Below are 14,180 nucleotides of genomic sequence, written 5' to 3' on the forward strand. Positions count from 1 at the left end.
CACACACTCATACACACTCACACACACTCACACACACTCACACACACTCATACACACACTCATACACACTCATACACACACTCACACACACTCACACACACTCACACACACTCACACACACTCTCATACACACTCATACACACTCATACACACACATACACACACATATACACTCATACACACTCATACACACTCATACACACACTCATACACACACATACACACTCATACACACTCATACACACACATACACACACATACACACACATACACACTCATACACACTCATACACACACTCATACACACACATACACACACATACACACTCATACACACTCATACACACACTCATACACACACTCATACACACTCATACACACTCATACACACACTCATACACACTCATACACACTCATACACACACTCATACACACTCACACACACTCATACACACTCATACACACTCATACACACTCATACACACTCATACACACTCATACACACACTCATACACACACTCATACACACTCATACACACTTATATACACAGTCATACACACTCATACACACTCATACACACTCATACACACTTATACACACTCATACACACTCATACACACTCATACACACTCATACACACACTCATACACACTCATACACACTCATACACACACTCATACACACTCATACACACTCACACACACTTATACACACTCATACACACTCATACACACTCACACACACTCATACACACTCATACATACACTCATACACACTCACACACACTCATACACACTCATACACACACTCATACACACTCACACACACTCACACACACACTCACACACACTCACACTCATACACACACTTATACACACTCATACACACTCATACACACTCATACACACACTCATACACACTCATACACACACTCATACACACTCATACACACTCCTACACACACTCACACACACTCATACACACTCATACACACACTCACACACACTCATACACACTCCTACACACACACTCATACACACTCATACACACACTCATACACACTCATACACACTCAAACACACTCCTACACACACTCACACACACTCATACACACTCATACACACTTATACACACTCATACACACTCCTACACACACTCAGTGACTCACACACTCACACTCATACACACATGCACACGTACACATACTCACTCACACACACATGCTTATACTCACACACACTCACATACAGGTACACATACTCACACTCTCACACACACACACACACACACTCTCTCACACACACACACACACACACACACACACACACACACACACACTCTCCCACACACACACACACCTTGCCATGATCCTTCGTCCCGCATCACAGCACAGACTCAAGGAGTGCCCCCCAGTAACAAGAGACTCAAGTGGTGTCCCCCACTAAGAACCAGCGCTGTCCCCCACTAAGGACCAGGACACACACACACACACACACACACACACACACAGCGCTGGTTTGGACTCAAATGCTGGAGGTTCCACAGGGCTCTGTACACGGCACCTTAATGAATGTAACAAACCTGCTTAGAACACAACCTGCGAACGTGTCCCTGACTCCTGACGTCTGACCTTTAACCCTGCTCCATTGGAGGCCTGTTTAAGACTGGACGCTACCCTGACCTTTGACCCTGCTCCATTGGAGGCCTGTTTAAGACTGGACGCTACCCTTACCTTTAACCCCGCTCCAGACATGGCCTGGTTGAGACTGGTACAATGTGCAGGTTTTATGGGGTCTAAAAGCAGGAATGGAATGTAGGATTCATAATTATGTTAATAAAGAATTATGTTTCCTTAGTGTGTAATCATCTGTAACTACCAATCATATTTCCATCAGCTTAGAATGAGTCTTCATAGGCAGCGGGTCCCCTTCCAGAGTCAACCATGTTTCTTTTTGCCACCTGACGGCCACCATAGAGGGATTCATTTGGTTGCAGTCTGCAGTCTCACCACTAGGTGCCACTGAATCCAACATGCTGCACCCTTTCCCATAGCTGCACACTACATCGCCATCACCACAGCTGCATAGCCATTAGCACAGCTACATAGCTACATAGCCATCAGCACAGCTACATAGCCATCAGCACAGCTACATAGCCATTAGCACAGCTACATAGCTACATAGCCATCAGCACAGCTACATAGCCATCAGCACAGCTACATAGCCATCAGCACGGCTACATAGCCATCACCACAGCTACATAGCCATCAGCACAGCTACATAGCCATCACCACAGCTACATAGCCATCAGCACAGCTACATAGCCATCAGCACAGCTACATAGCCATCACCACAGCTGCATCGCCATTAGCACAGCTACATAGCCATCACCACAGCTGCATAGCATGTTTCCATTAACAAGATTCCTCCAGCTTCCTCCCTGGTGACGATTGTGCTGCTGGTCAGTGATCTCTGATACGTACTGGACTCTGATGACCTGTTTCTATATTTAATTGACTCAGACGACTGATTATATGTTTCTGTATTTAATCGACTCAGACGACTGATGACATGTTTCTATATTTAATCGACTCTGATGACTTGTTTGCCTTTGTCTGAGGTGGGGAATGGTGGCTCAGTCTTCCCCATCACAATGAATGGTGCCACTTTGGATTTCTAAAGATATAGCTTTTAAAAGAAAGATGGTTTATAAATATAACTTACAGACAAATCAATGTGTACAACATGACAGACATTATGTACATGCTAAGCTACGTAGATGAAAAAGAAATGAACATAAAATAAACATAAGCTTTTGGAACCCCCTACCTCACTCTTGCATTCTGTTTAACGTCACAACTTACCCTCTATTGCCCCTCACCCTCTATACCTACCTTCTATAACCCCTAACTGCCCCTCTATTGCCCCCTAACTCTCCTCTATTACCCCTAACTCCCATCTATTGCCCCCTAACTCCCCTCTATTGCCCCTAACTCCCCTCTATTGCCCCTAACTCTCCTCTATACCCCCTAACTCCCCTCTATTGCCCCTAACTCTCCTCTATTGCCCCCTAACTCTCCTCTATACCTCCTAACTCTCCTCTATTGCCCCCTAACTCTCCTCTATACCCCCTAACTCTCCTCTATACCCCTTAACTCCCCTCTATTGCCCCTAACTCTCTATTGCCCCTAACTCTCCTCTATACCCCCTAACTCTCCTCTATACCCCCTAACTCCCCTCTATTGCCCCCTAACTCCCCTCTATTGCCCCTAACTCCCCTCTATTGCCCCTAACTCTCCTCTATACCCCCTAATTCTCCTCTATACCCCCTAACTCTCCTCTATTGCCCCTCTATACCCCCTAACTATATTGCCCCTACCTCTCCCCTATACCCCCTAACTCTCCTCTTTTGCCCCTAACTCTCCTCTATTGCCCCCTAACTCTCCTCTATACCCCCTAACTCCCCTCTATTGCCCCTAACTCTCCTCTATACCCCCTAACTCTCCTCTATTGCCCCTAACTCTCCTCTATACCCCTAACTCTCTATTGCCCCTAACTCTCCTCTATACCCCCTAACTCCCATCTATTGCCCCCTAACTCTTCTCTATACCCCCTAACTCTCCTCTATTGCCCCTAAAGGCCCATTCACACCAAGAACGATAACTATAAATAAAAATCGTTCTTGTTAATATCAATGACGACGTTCACACATAAACTATAATGATAACGACATGAAGAACGATATCGTTGGGGATCACTTTCAGAGCGATTTTCAGAACGATAAAAAGATAATAGCCAATCAGAACCCATCGAATTTTAACCATCACATTCATTAACACAAGGAGAGACTTTGTTTATCGTTCAGTGTGAACGCTTTTATCGTTATGGTTATAGTTGCCCCTAACTCTCCTCTATTGCCCCTAACTCTCCTCTATTGCCCCCTAACTCCCCTCTGTTGCCCCTAACTCTCCTCTATTGCCCCATACCCTCCCCCACTCTTTCATTCTTTCTTGCCCTCTTCGTATTGAACTCTCTCAGTAACACTCTCTCTCTCACACACACACACATATACTCTCTCTCTCTCTCACACACACACACCTCAGAATGTACCTCTGACATCACTACACACGTTTCTACCACTGCTGGGTTTTCTGACACTTGGTCCTGATAACACACACATCCTCATACACACACACACACACACACATCCTCAAACACACACACATCCTCATACACACACACACATCCTCACACACACACATCCGCACACACACACATCCACATACACATCCTCATACACACACACATATCCTCATACACACACACATCCTCATACACACACACACACGCTGAGCATGGGCTCTCTCTCACACACACACATACGAAACATGGGCTGATCTTACCACTCCGTTCCTGAAGAAGGATATCCTGTATTTATTCTCTCTCTCACACACACACACGCTCACATACACACACACATTTATTCAGAGCTTGGTGTATTTTGTACATTCAGTTTAATTCGGGCAAAAGACCTCCATGAGAAACATTTGGAGCTCTGAAATTATTTAGTTTTTATGTAAATAGATTCAATAAAACATTTCTCTTTCAGTGGGAATGATGTGTGTCCCTGCTTACTGCATGTGTGTGTAAGGATGGTGTGTGTGTGTGTTACTACTACAGTAGCCTGAAGTGAGCATTTAAATGACCACTCCTACAGAATTAAGCTATCAAGATGACTACAACCCCTGGCAATTATGAATTATGGATATTATGCAATCACCACTCTAAAAAAAAATAGATGAACATTCTGGCTTTGTGAAACCTAGCTAAAAAATAATTTAAGGCTATACAGTGTAAGTTTATAATAATATTATAATAATGTATTGTATTAATATAAGTTTATAATAATATTATAATAATGTATTGTATTAATATAAGTTTATGTACCCTCAGACCTGGTCAGACCTGTTTTTACAAAAATATAAAAATAACCTTATTCAAAATAATAGAAACAAACTAGAAAATGTAATTTTGAGGAAATGACCATGAAAATGCAAAACATGTAAAATGCATAACATATATTAACACACACACACAGACCAAGTGCATGAAAATGCATAACATATATTAACATAACATGCATAACATATATTAATAACATAAAATGCACAACAAACTCTTATTTGGAAACAGTTGAAATGGCTGAACAGTTAAATAGTTGAGTAGTTTAAATAGTTAAATTATTTAATAGCGAATTGTTATAGTGAGGATATTTATTTTAAAACAGTTGTGGGCAGAGGAAATAGTTGCACAGGATCTGTTGTCTTAAGAGAGCCATATTGTATGCTTAAAGCCTGAGACAGAGTATATAGTTTAAAAGTTGAATGTAGATAGTGTAATGGATGTTGATAGACAGAAAGTTGAATGGATGTTGATAGGCAGATTGTTTAATTGATGTTGATAGATAGTTTAATGGGTGGATGAGTGAATGGTTTAAAGAAGATGAATGGATAGAAAGTTGGATGGAATGTGCCTTATATCCTTGTAGAATGGAGAGACACAGAGATAGTTGGTATAGTTGAGCAGAAAGCAGTTGATACAGGTGCAATCAGTTAACTGGCTCTTTGATGGGGCCTACTGTAGTTGAGCAGCTGGCCGTTGATACAGGTGCAAATCAATTTAATTAGCCCATTGTGATGTCATAGTGCCAATGCAAAGTCTATGGGGAAAAATAAGCTTGTTTTTTGTTAATATCTCAAAAAGTATAAAGTTTACAAAAGTGAAAAATACATTGCTCAAATGTCCTTTTCAAGACATACGTTACAAAGTTTGAACGAAGTTTCTACGTTAAACGGTTGAAGCCGAATTAGACGCAGAAATTTTGGTGAGGAGAAGAAGAAGACTTTGGATACCAGAACAGTGCGTTTTCATGAAAATGTAAAAATGCACTGTTCTGTTATCCGAAGTCTTCTTCTTCTTCTTCTTCTTCTTCTTCTTCTTCCCACCAAATTTCTGATCTAATTCAAGAGAGTGTATGGCCCCCTAGTGGTTGTTTTGTGCACTCACTGTATTCCGCTCGCTCGCTGCTGTGTCTGCGCTTGTTAATATTAGTTTAGTTAGTCTGCGCTTATTAATATTAGTTTAGTTAGTCTGTGTGAATTAATATTAGTTTAGTTAGTCTGCGCTTATTAATATTAGTTTAGTTAGTCTGTGTGAATTAATATTAGTTGCTCGTGAAGATGTGTCACTGAGCTCTCGACTAATGGCACTATAATAAAGCCATAGTTTTTACACAAAGCTAACCACCTGCAAAACAAACATTAAAATCACACATATTGCCTCCAAGATAATAAGTCTCCCCACACCCAGCCTATCAGACATGAATGACAGCCATCACACGCCTAGCACATGCAATAACAGCTGACACAGACCATCCCCTGAACCAACTGTTCACATCCGACCGCAGATATGCACTGAACTGGACAAAGCCACCTTCAGAAAAGCTTTTGTGCCCACCGCCATCACAGTGCTAAACACCACCATCTCAGTGCTAAACACCGCCATCACAGTGCTAAACACCGCCATCACAGTGCTAAACACCGCCATCTCAGTGCTAAACACCGCCATCACAGTGCTAAACACCGCCATCACAGTGCTAAACAAACTATAATGCAGCCACCATCACCTCAGTGCTGCCTAGTAGATTTATGTTCTTCACTTTGCTCTGTCTGGTGTGGGTGTCTTAATGTGATGTGATTTTTGGTGTTGAATGGGTATGGGATATATGTCACTGTCATATGTCATGCTTGTGCTGTGTGGATAGGATATATGTCACTGTCATATGTCATGCTTGTACTGTGTGGATGGGATATATGTCACTGTCATATGTCATGCTTGTGCTGTGTGGATGGGACTCACATGTGTAGACGGGACACATGCCACATGGGGGAACGTCCCATATGTGTTACGTTAAATGTGTTTATATGTAGTGTGCAGTGTTGCCACAGTTACCTTGAAAAAGTAATCTGATTACTGATTACTCCTTTAAAAAGTAACTTAGTTACTTTACTGATTTACTGATTACTTGATTTTAAAAGTAACTAAGTTAGATTACAAGTTACTTTATTAGTTACTTGCAGCAGCTGCCGACAACACCCCCACCGCCTCAACATAAAAATGATAACCGGTTTTGCCAATACTCACTATACTGGAAGTGCATTTTAACAGTAATGCCAACAATGTATAGCAGACATCCCAACCTAACCTACTTAGATACTGAAATGCAGATGTTTGTTCAATAATGTCTAGTCAGTACACCAAATAAGAAAGGCCTATTGATAGAAATTGTGATAGTAAAATATGTAGATTTTGGTAGTTTGGCCTTTTCATGTAGCCTTGGCAACTAGCCATCTAGTATAGGCCTGAGTAATATGCAAATGAAATTACACTTGTTAAACTCACCTCAACAAGTCTTGCAATCATTTAACCCGCCGTGAGCAATGCTAAAGTCACTGTTACAAACAGTGCAGTGTGCAATACTATCATTATGTTTTACTCTTATGAGACAATTGGGTACACTTTTGTGTAGTCTGATGTGAAATGGGTCTTAAATCTTCCTTTTTGAGGGGCACTGACTCTGCCATGACACTTCTGTTCCTAGATACACTAACTGAACTGATTAATTAAGTTCGGGAGAAAAGAGATATAAGTCCACCTACACTGAAAACTGATTGGTTGATTTAGCAAAACAGACCAGGATGCTCTCTGTCTTGGTTGCGCTTGCAGGCACAAATGCACCACTCCTCTCTCTCTCCCTCTCCGTTGTGTGCATGTTAAACTCAGATGCACACGCGATTTGAAGTCCGGTCTGGCTTGCGTGCTCTTGTTCGCTCTAGGTTCCGGGAGATTTTATGTAATTTGCGGGCGTCAGGATATATGTGGGAGACTCCCAAAACTTCGGGAGACTACGAAGCTGAAGTTGGCCGCACATTCAGAATGCGGTGTAGTCAAGTTTCGATTCCACCTTAAATATTGCAATTTTCTACCGACAGGGGGCAGTGCTGACTGCAAATACGCGATGACACTGGCATTTGCCTAGTAGCAGACGAACATGTAGGCTACTCCTCACAGACGAATAAAAGCCTTTTTTTCTGGTGACTCCATTGTCGACCAATCTTTAAGTATTTTTTTTTTTGCTTTCTGTCAAATAAATCGGTTCATATTGCACTTGTTTGGAGGGGGGGGGGCAGATTTTGAAGCTTTTCTGCTTCTTCTTTACACAAGCTATATTTCATATTTTACAATTTATGCACTAGATTTGATACCCATTGCCCACACATGATTTGCCGTGAGATATTACACCACATCCCGATACTACAGTCTCTGAGCTTTCATTTGACACCATGCATGGCCAATTTCGTCGTGAAAATTCACCCTTTTATTACAATTGAAATCCCATGAGCTGTTTTTCATATTCCACAGTATATGCACTATATTTGATACCTATGGCCCATACATCATTTGCCGTGAAATATTACACCACATCCCGAAACTAAAGTCTCTGTGCTTTCATATGACACCTTGCATGCCAAATTCCATCGTGGAAAATGGCCCTTTTTCATACATTTAATTTACATGAGCTATATTTCATATTCCACAATTTATGCACTAGATTAGATGCCTATGGCCCATACATCATTTGCCGTGAAATATTACACCACATCCCGAAACTACAGTCTCTGAGCTTTCATATGACCCCCTGCATGCCAAATTTCGTCGTGGAAAATGGCCATTTTTCATAGATTTAACACATGAGCTATATTTCATATTTTACAATTTATGCACTAGATTTGATACCTATTGCCCACACATCATTTGCCTTGAGAAATTACACCATATCCCGATACTACAGTCTCTCAGCTTTCATTTGCCACCATGCATGGCCAATTCCGTCATGGAAAATCCCCATTTCATTACAATTGAAATTCTATGAGATATATTTCATGTTTTACGATTTATGCAGATTTGATCCCTATTTGGCGTGCCATACAGCACATCCAGATACAACAGACTTTGCACTACTTAAAAAATCTCACAAATTCTATGTGTGCTCAAGTATAGCATAAATGAGAATTACTCTGGTGAACAGCATATAGCCTAGGCTACGCTACTTGTAGGTCTCTTATTTGACACTCCTACTGTCAGTCATAACTTTTGAAATCTGACAATGATCACGAGGAGCGTGTAATTAGATCCATTGTGCATTGTGTTATTCTTTTTTTCTGAAATATAGCTCATGTCAAAGTCAAAGTCAAAGTCAGCTTTATTGTCAATTTCTTCACATGCTCCAGACATACAAAGAGATCGAAATTACGTTTCTCACTATCCCAGGGTGAAGACAAGACATATTTTACCAATTTAAGTACACAGACAAACATAACATTCAAGTAAACAAAAAATAAGTAAATAAGAGGGCACATACAATGAAGAAATAAGAGCAGCAAAATTTGGTTGAAATTGTGCATAGACAGTCAATAAAATAGTAGTGCAAAGTCAGGCCAATAAAAGGCTGAGGTAGTTCTGTTTGACCTAAGTAAGAAAGAAAGTGGCATAGTGGTGCAAGTTGTGTAAGAGCAGCAGAAGTGTTGTGTTTCCAGGACAACAACAACAAGTTGCAAAGTGTGCAAAGTGTACAAGTGTGCAAGTGGAGTAGTGCAAGGCTGCCATTGTGGGTCCAAAAGTCCAGGATGTTATGTAGCTCAGGGGAGAGGGGGAGAGGGGGGAGAGAGTTCAGCATCCTAACAGCCTGGTGTATGAAGCTGTTGGTGAGTCTGGTGGTGCGGGAGCGCAGGCTTCTGTACCTCTTCCCAGAGGGCAGTAGATCAAACAGATTGTGAGCGGGGTGACTTGCATCACTCACAATTTTGGTCGCCTTGCGGGTGAGGTGGGTGGTGAAAAGTTCCTCCACCAATAATCCTTCCAGCTGTGTTCACTATGCGCTGCAGGGCTTTCCTGTTGTATTCACTGCAGCTTCCGCCCCACACAGCGATACAGCTGGAGAGGATGCTCTCAATGGTGCCTCGGTAGAATGTGGTCATGATGGCTGGTGGAGCACTTGCTCGCCTGAGTTTCCGCAGGAAGTACAGGCGGCGGTGAGCTCTCTTCGCCAGTGATGCAGTGTTGGTGGTCCAGGAGAGGTCTTCACTGATGTGCACCCCCAGGAATTTGGTGCTGCTCGCTCTCTCCACCACAGCACCGTCTATGGTCAGTGGCAGGTGTTGGGTGTGACCTCTCCGGAAGTCAACAACAATCTCTTTGGTCTTGCTGACGTTCAGCAGGAGGTTGTTGTCCCTGCACCATGTGGTAACTTAAATGTAAGAAAAATGGCCATTTTCTACGACAAAATTTGTCATATGAACGCTGTGGGACGGTAGTATCGGGATGTGGTGTAATATTTTACGGCAAATGATGTAGCAGCCCTCGGAACCGAAATGAAGAGGAGTCACGAAAACGGGTGAAATAACGTTTATTGTCGCTCTTCCAGCACCGTGAAACTAAAGTATGATACACACAAGAGCAAGTAAATAAAAATACACAAACAGAGTGCATATTAACTGGATACTCAAAATGATAAATGAAGAATACGCTTGTGTAAATGCAATAGGCTACAATAAAGCCAACTTTCACATTAAATTCACCCGTGTGGACAACTCATAACTCAAGAAAACACCGCAAATATCATTTAACACTTTACGTTACAAGGTTCACTTGGATAACTGAACGTTATACTTAAAGATTTCATACCTCGCTCCACTTTCCAAGGGTGCAAACTAGCAGTTCATTTAGCTGTCCATTAGCTCCTTGCAGGTAGTTCACAAAACAGACTTAACACGAACATAATATGCTAAAATGTAATCCGAAACGGTGATGTGCACATAAATCTTCAAGTAAAACAATGAGAAAAAGTGTTCCTGTGCGTATGTGGTGTATGTTCACACAAGAGAGAAAAAATGTCTGACTTGTCTAACAAAGCTTGCCGCGCGCTGAATCTCCTTACCCCTGTCCTGTGTAATTTCAAAATAAAAGTCTCTTAAACTATGGTCACTTACACTCCCACCAAATCATGTGATGATGAATGAGGTAAACATGAAAATGAACAATGAATCAGTCATGATTTCTAGGCCACATTAGTACACACGCACAACAACAACAAAACTAAAAAAACCATTTCACATGTGACCTAAACATGTCTGAGGTAAGTGGTTTGTGTTGGAAATCATTTACTGAGCTTCCAGTAGCAAGACTAATTTTTGGATAGGTCTTTCTATAATTGAAGTTTTAAAAGTGTAGTGTCCCTTTCCTGTCAGATTCCGATCTCCTACTAGTACCTTTACACGACGAACTAACCCATCACTTCCTTCTGTGACGTCAATCACTCGTCCAAGACGCCACTCATTCCTTGCGAGCATGTCATCCTTGATGATGACTAGGTCATTTACCTTTAGATTTCGCCGAGGTAAGTGCCACTTTTGTCTTATGGAAATATTCAGGAGGTATTCTCTTTTCCACCTGCTCCAGAACTGCTCAACAAGGTATTGAATTTCCCCTGGGGATCAATAAAGTATCTATCTATCTATCCGAGCACAGGCACCGACAAATGCAAAAATGTGCCATTCCACCATATCTGTTATCACCGGCCATCGCCGAAAACGGCATCATGCCAAAAGGGGCAGAAATCGCCTTAACCTACAGCAACTTAAACGGTCCTCACCTACAGAAACCTCTTTCTCCATGGCCTTGTGGAACTGTCAATCCGCAGTCAACAAAACGGACTTCATAGCTGGCTATGCCAACCATCTTTCGTTGGAACTCCTTGCTCTCACTGAGACTTGGATCAAACCAGAGAACACAGCCTCCCCGGCTGCACTCTCCACTAACCTTACACTATCCCACACCCCTCGTCCATCTGGACGAGGAGGTGGGGCGGGCCTGCTGATCTCCAACAAATGGAAATTCACCCCGCTACTGCCTTCAAACAAATATGTCTCATTCGAATTCCATGCCATCACAGTGATCGCCCCAGCAAAACTCTACGTGCTGGTCATCTACCGCCCTCCAGGCCAACTAGGCGACTTTTTGGACGAACTTGACACTCTGCTGTCCTCCATCCCTGAGCATGACTGTCCGCTTCTTGTTCTCGGCGATATCAACATCCACTTAGATGCCCCAGGCTCAGCGGACTTTTTGGCCCTGATCCACTCCTTTGACCTCCAACTGGTTCAAAGCCCACCGACACACAAAGCTGGCAAAGAGCTTGACTTGATCTTCACTCGGAACTGCAGCACAGACACCCTTACGGTGACGCCTCTCCATCTTTCTGACCACTTCTTCATCCAGTTCAACGTCAGCCTGACAGAACAGCCTCCGGCTCCTCAGCCGATGGTCACGTTCCGCCGCAACATCCGGAACCTGTCTCCAACGCACTTTTCCTCTGTGGTTGCCTCCGGTCTACCTCCACTCAACACCTTCTCCTCTCTGGAGGTTAATGAGGCCACAGACTCGCTCTGCTCCACACTGAGCTCGTGTCTAGACGAGCTGTGCCCTCTTACCACAAGGCCAGCTCGATCCACACACTCTCATCCATGGCTAAATGATACCCTCCGATCGCAGCGCACCAAACTCAGAGCCGCGGAAAGGAAATGGCACAAATCCAAACTAACTGATGACCTCAAAAACTACCAGACACTCCTGACCTCCTTCTCAGCCAGCATCACTGCTGCTAAGACGGCTTTCTACAATGACAAAATCAACAGCGCTACAGACACTCGAAAGCTTTTTTCAACCTTCAAATCGCTACTCAACCCTCAGATGCCTCCTCCTCCATCCAGCCTTACTGCAGATACCCTCGCCTCATTTTTTACAAACAAAGTGGCGGCAATCAGCAGTCAATTCTCTACATGCCCACTCAACGCATCTGACTCAGATACCGCACTCCTACAACCTCTAGGGACTGCTAGATCATCTTTTTCAGCATTCACGCCTCTCTCCGAGAATGAAGTATCTAGACTCCTGACATGCAGCCGTCCTACCACATGTTCGCTGGACCCTATACCTACGAGCCTACTTCAGTCCATCAGCCCGACCATCGCACCAGCTATCACACACGTGATCAATGCCTCGCTAACCTCCGGCACATTTCCAACAGCGTTGAAAATGGCCCGGGTAACACCGTTACTTAAGAAAGCTTCTCTCAACCCTGCTCAAGTCGAGAACTACCGCCCTGTCTCACTCCTGCCTTTCCTATCCAAAGGCATTGAACTAGCAGTCTCCAAACAGGTCTCTGACTTCCTTTCACAGAACAACCTTCTGGATCCAAATCAGTCTGGGTTCAAAAGCGGCCACTCTACCGAAACGGCTCTGCTGTCTGTAACAGAAGCCTTAAAAGAAGCCAGGGCGACCGCTCGGTCATCAGCACTCATTCTGCTTGACTTATCGGCTGCCTTTGACACGGTTAATCAGCGCATCCTTCTCTCTATACTCGCTAACATGGGAATCTCCGGTTCTGCTCTCTCCTGGTTTGAATCCTACCTCACAGGACGCTCGTTTAACGTATCATGGCTTGGTCAGCTATCTGCACCTCACCATCTCACCACAGGGGTCCCCCAGGGCTCAGTACTGGGCCCCCTTCTCTTTGCTATCTACACCACCTCCTTGGGACAGATTATCCGTTCGCATGGCTTCTCATACCACTGCTATGCAGACGACACACAGCTCTATCTGTCCTTTCCACCTGATGACCCCTTGGTTTCAGCACGGATCTCGGATTGCCTCTCAGACATAGCTACATGGATGAAGGCACACCACCTCCAGCTGAACCTCTCAAAGACTGAACTGCTGGTCCTCCCAGCTAAACCTACCATACACCACGACATCAACATCAAATTTGACTCCCTGTCTGTTTCACCTACCAGGACTGCAAGAAATCTAGGAGTTGTTCTCGACAACCAACTAAACTTCTCAGATCATGTTGCCTCAGTCGCCCGGTCATGCCGTTTCGCACTCTACAATATACGGAAAATCAGGACTTACTTAACTCAAGATGCCACCCAACTTCTGGTTCAGGCAATAGTCATCTCACGACTCGACTACTGCAACGCCCTCCTGACAGGTCTCCCAGCCTG

At 43.5% G+C, this 14,180-nt stretch overlaps 1 protein-coding gene across 1 annotated transcript in view; it reads left to right on the top strand.

Moving 5' to 3' along the window:
• zfyve28 (zinc finger, FYVE domain containing 28) overlaps nucleotides 1-1,852 on the top strand; it is a 55,443-nt gene extending 53,591 nt beyond the window's left edge. The window contains exon 11 of the mRNA XM_076293357.1: nucleotides 1-1,852. This exon is cut by the window's left edge and continues 1,454 nt beyond it. The gene's annotated coding sequence lies outside the window, so the exon portion shown is untranslated.
• The last annotated feature ends 12,328 nt before the right edge of the window (nucleotides 1,853-14,180 follow it).

Source organism: Alosa pseudoharengus, unplaced genomic scaffold, assembly GCF_046254945.1.
Source record: "Alosa pseudoharengus isolate Yale_2024_CS ecotype anadromous, Long Island Sound unplaced genomic scaffold, YU_APseudo_1.1 YU_APseudo_1.1_scf_2, whole genome shotgun sequence".
Lineage (NCBI taxonomy): Eukaryota > Metazoa > Chordata > Actinopteri > Clupeiformes > Clupeidae > Alosa > Alosa pseudoharengus.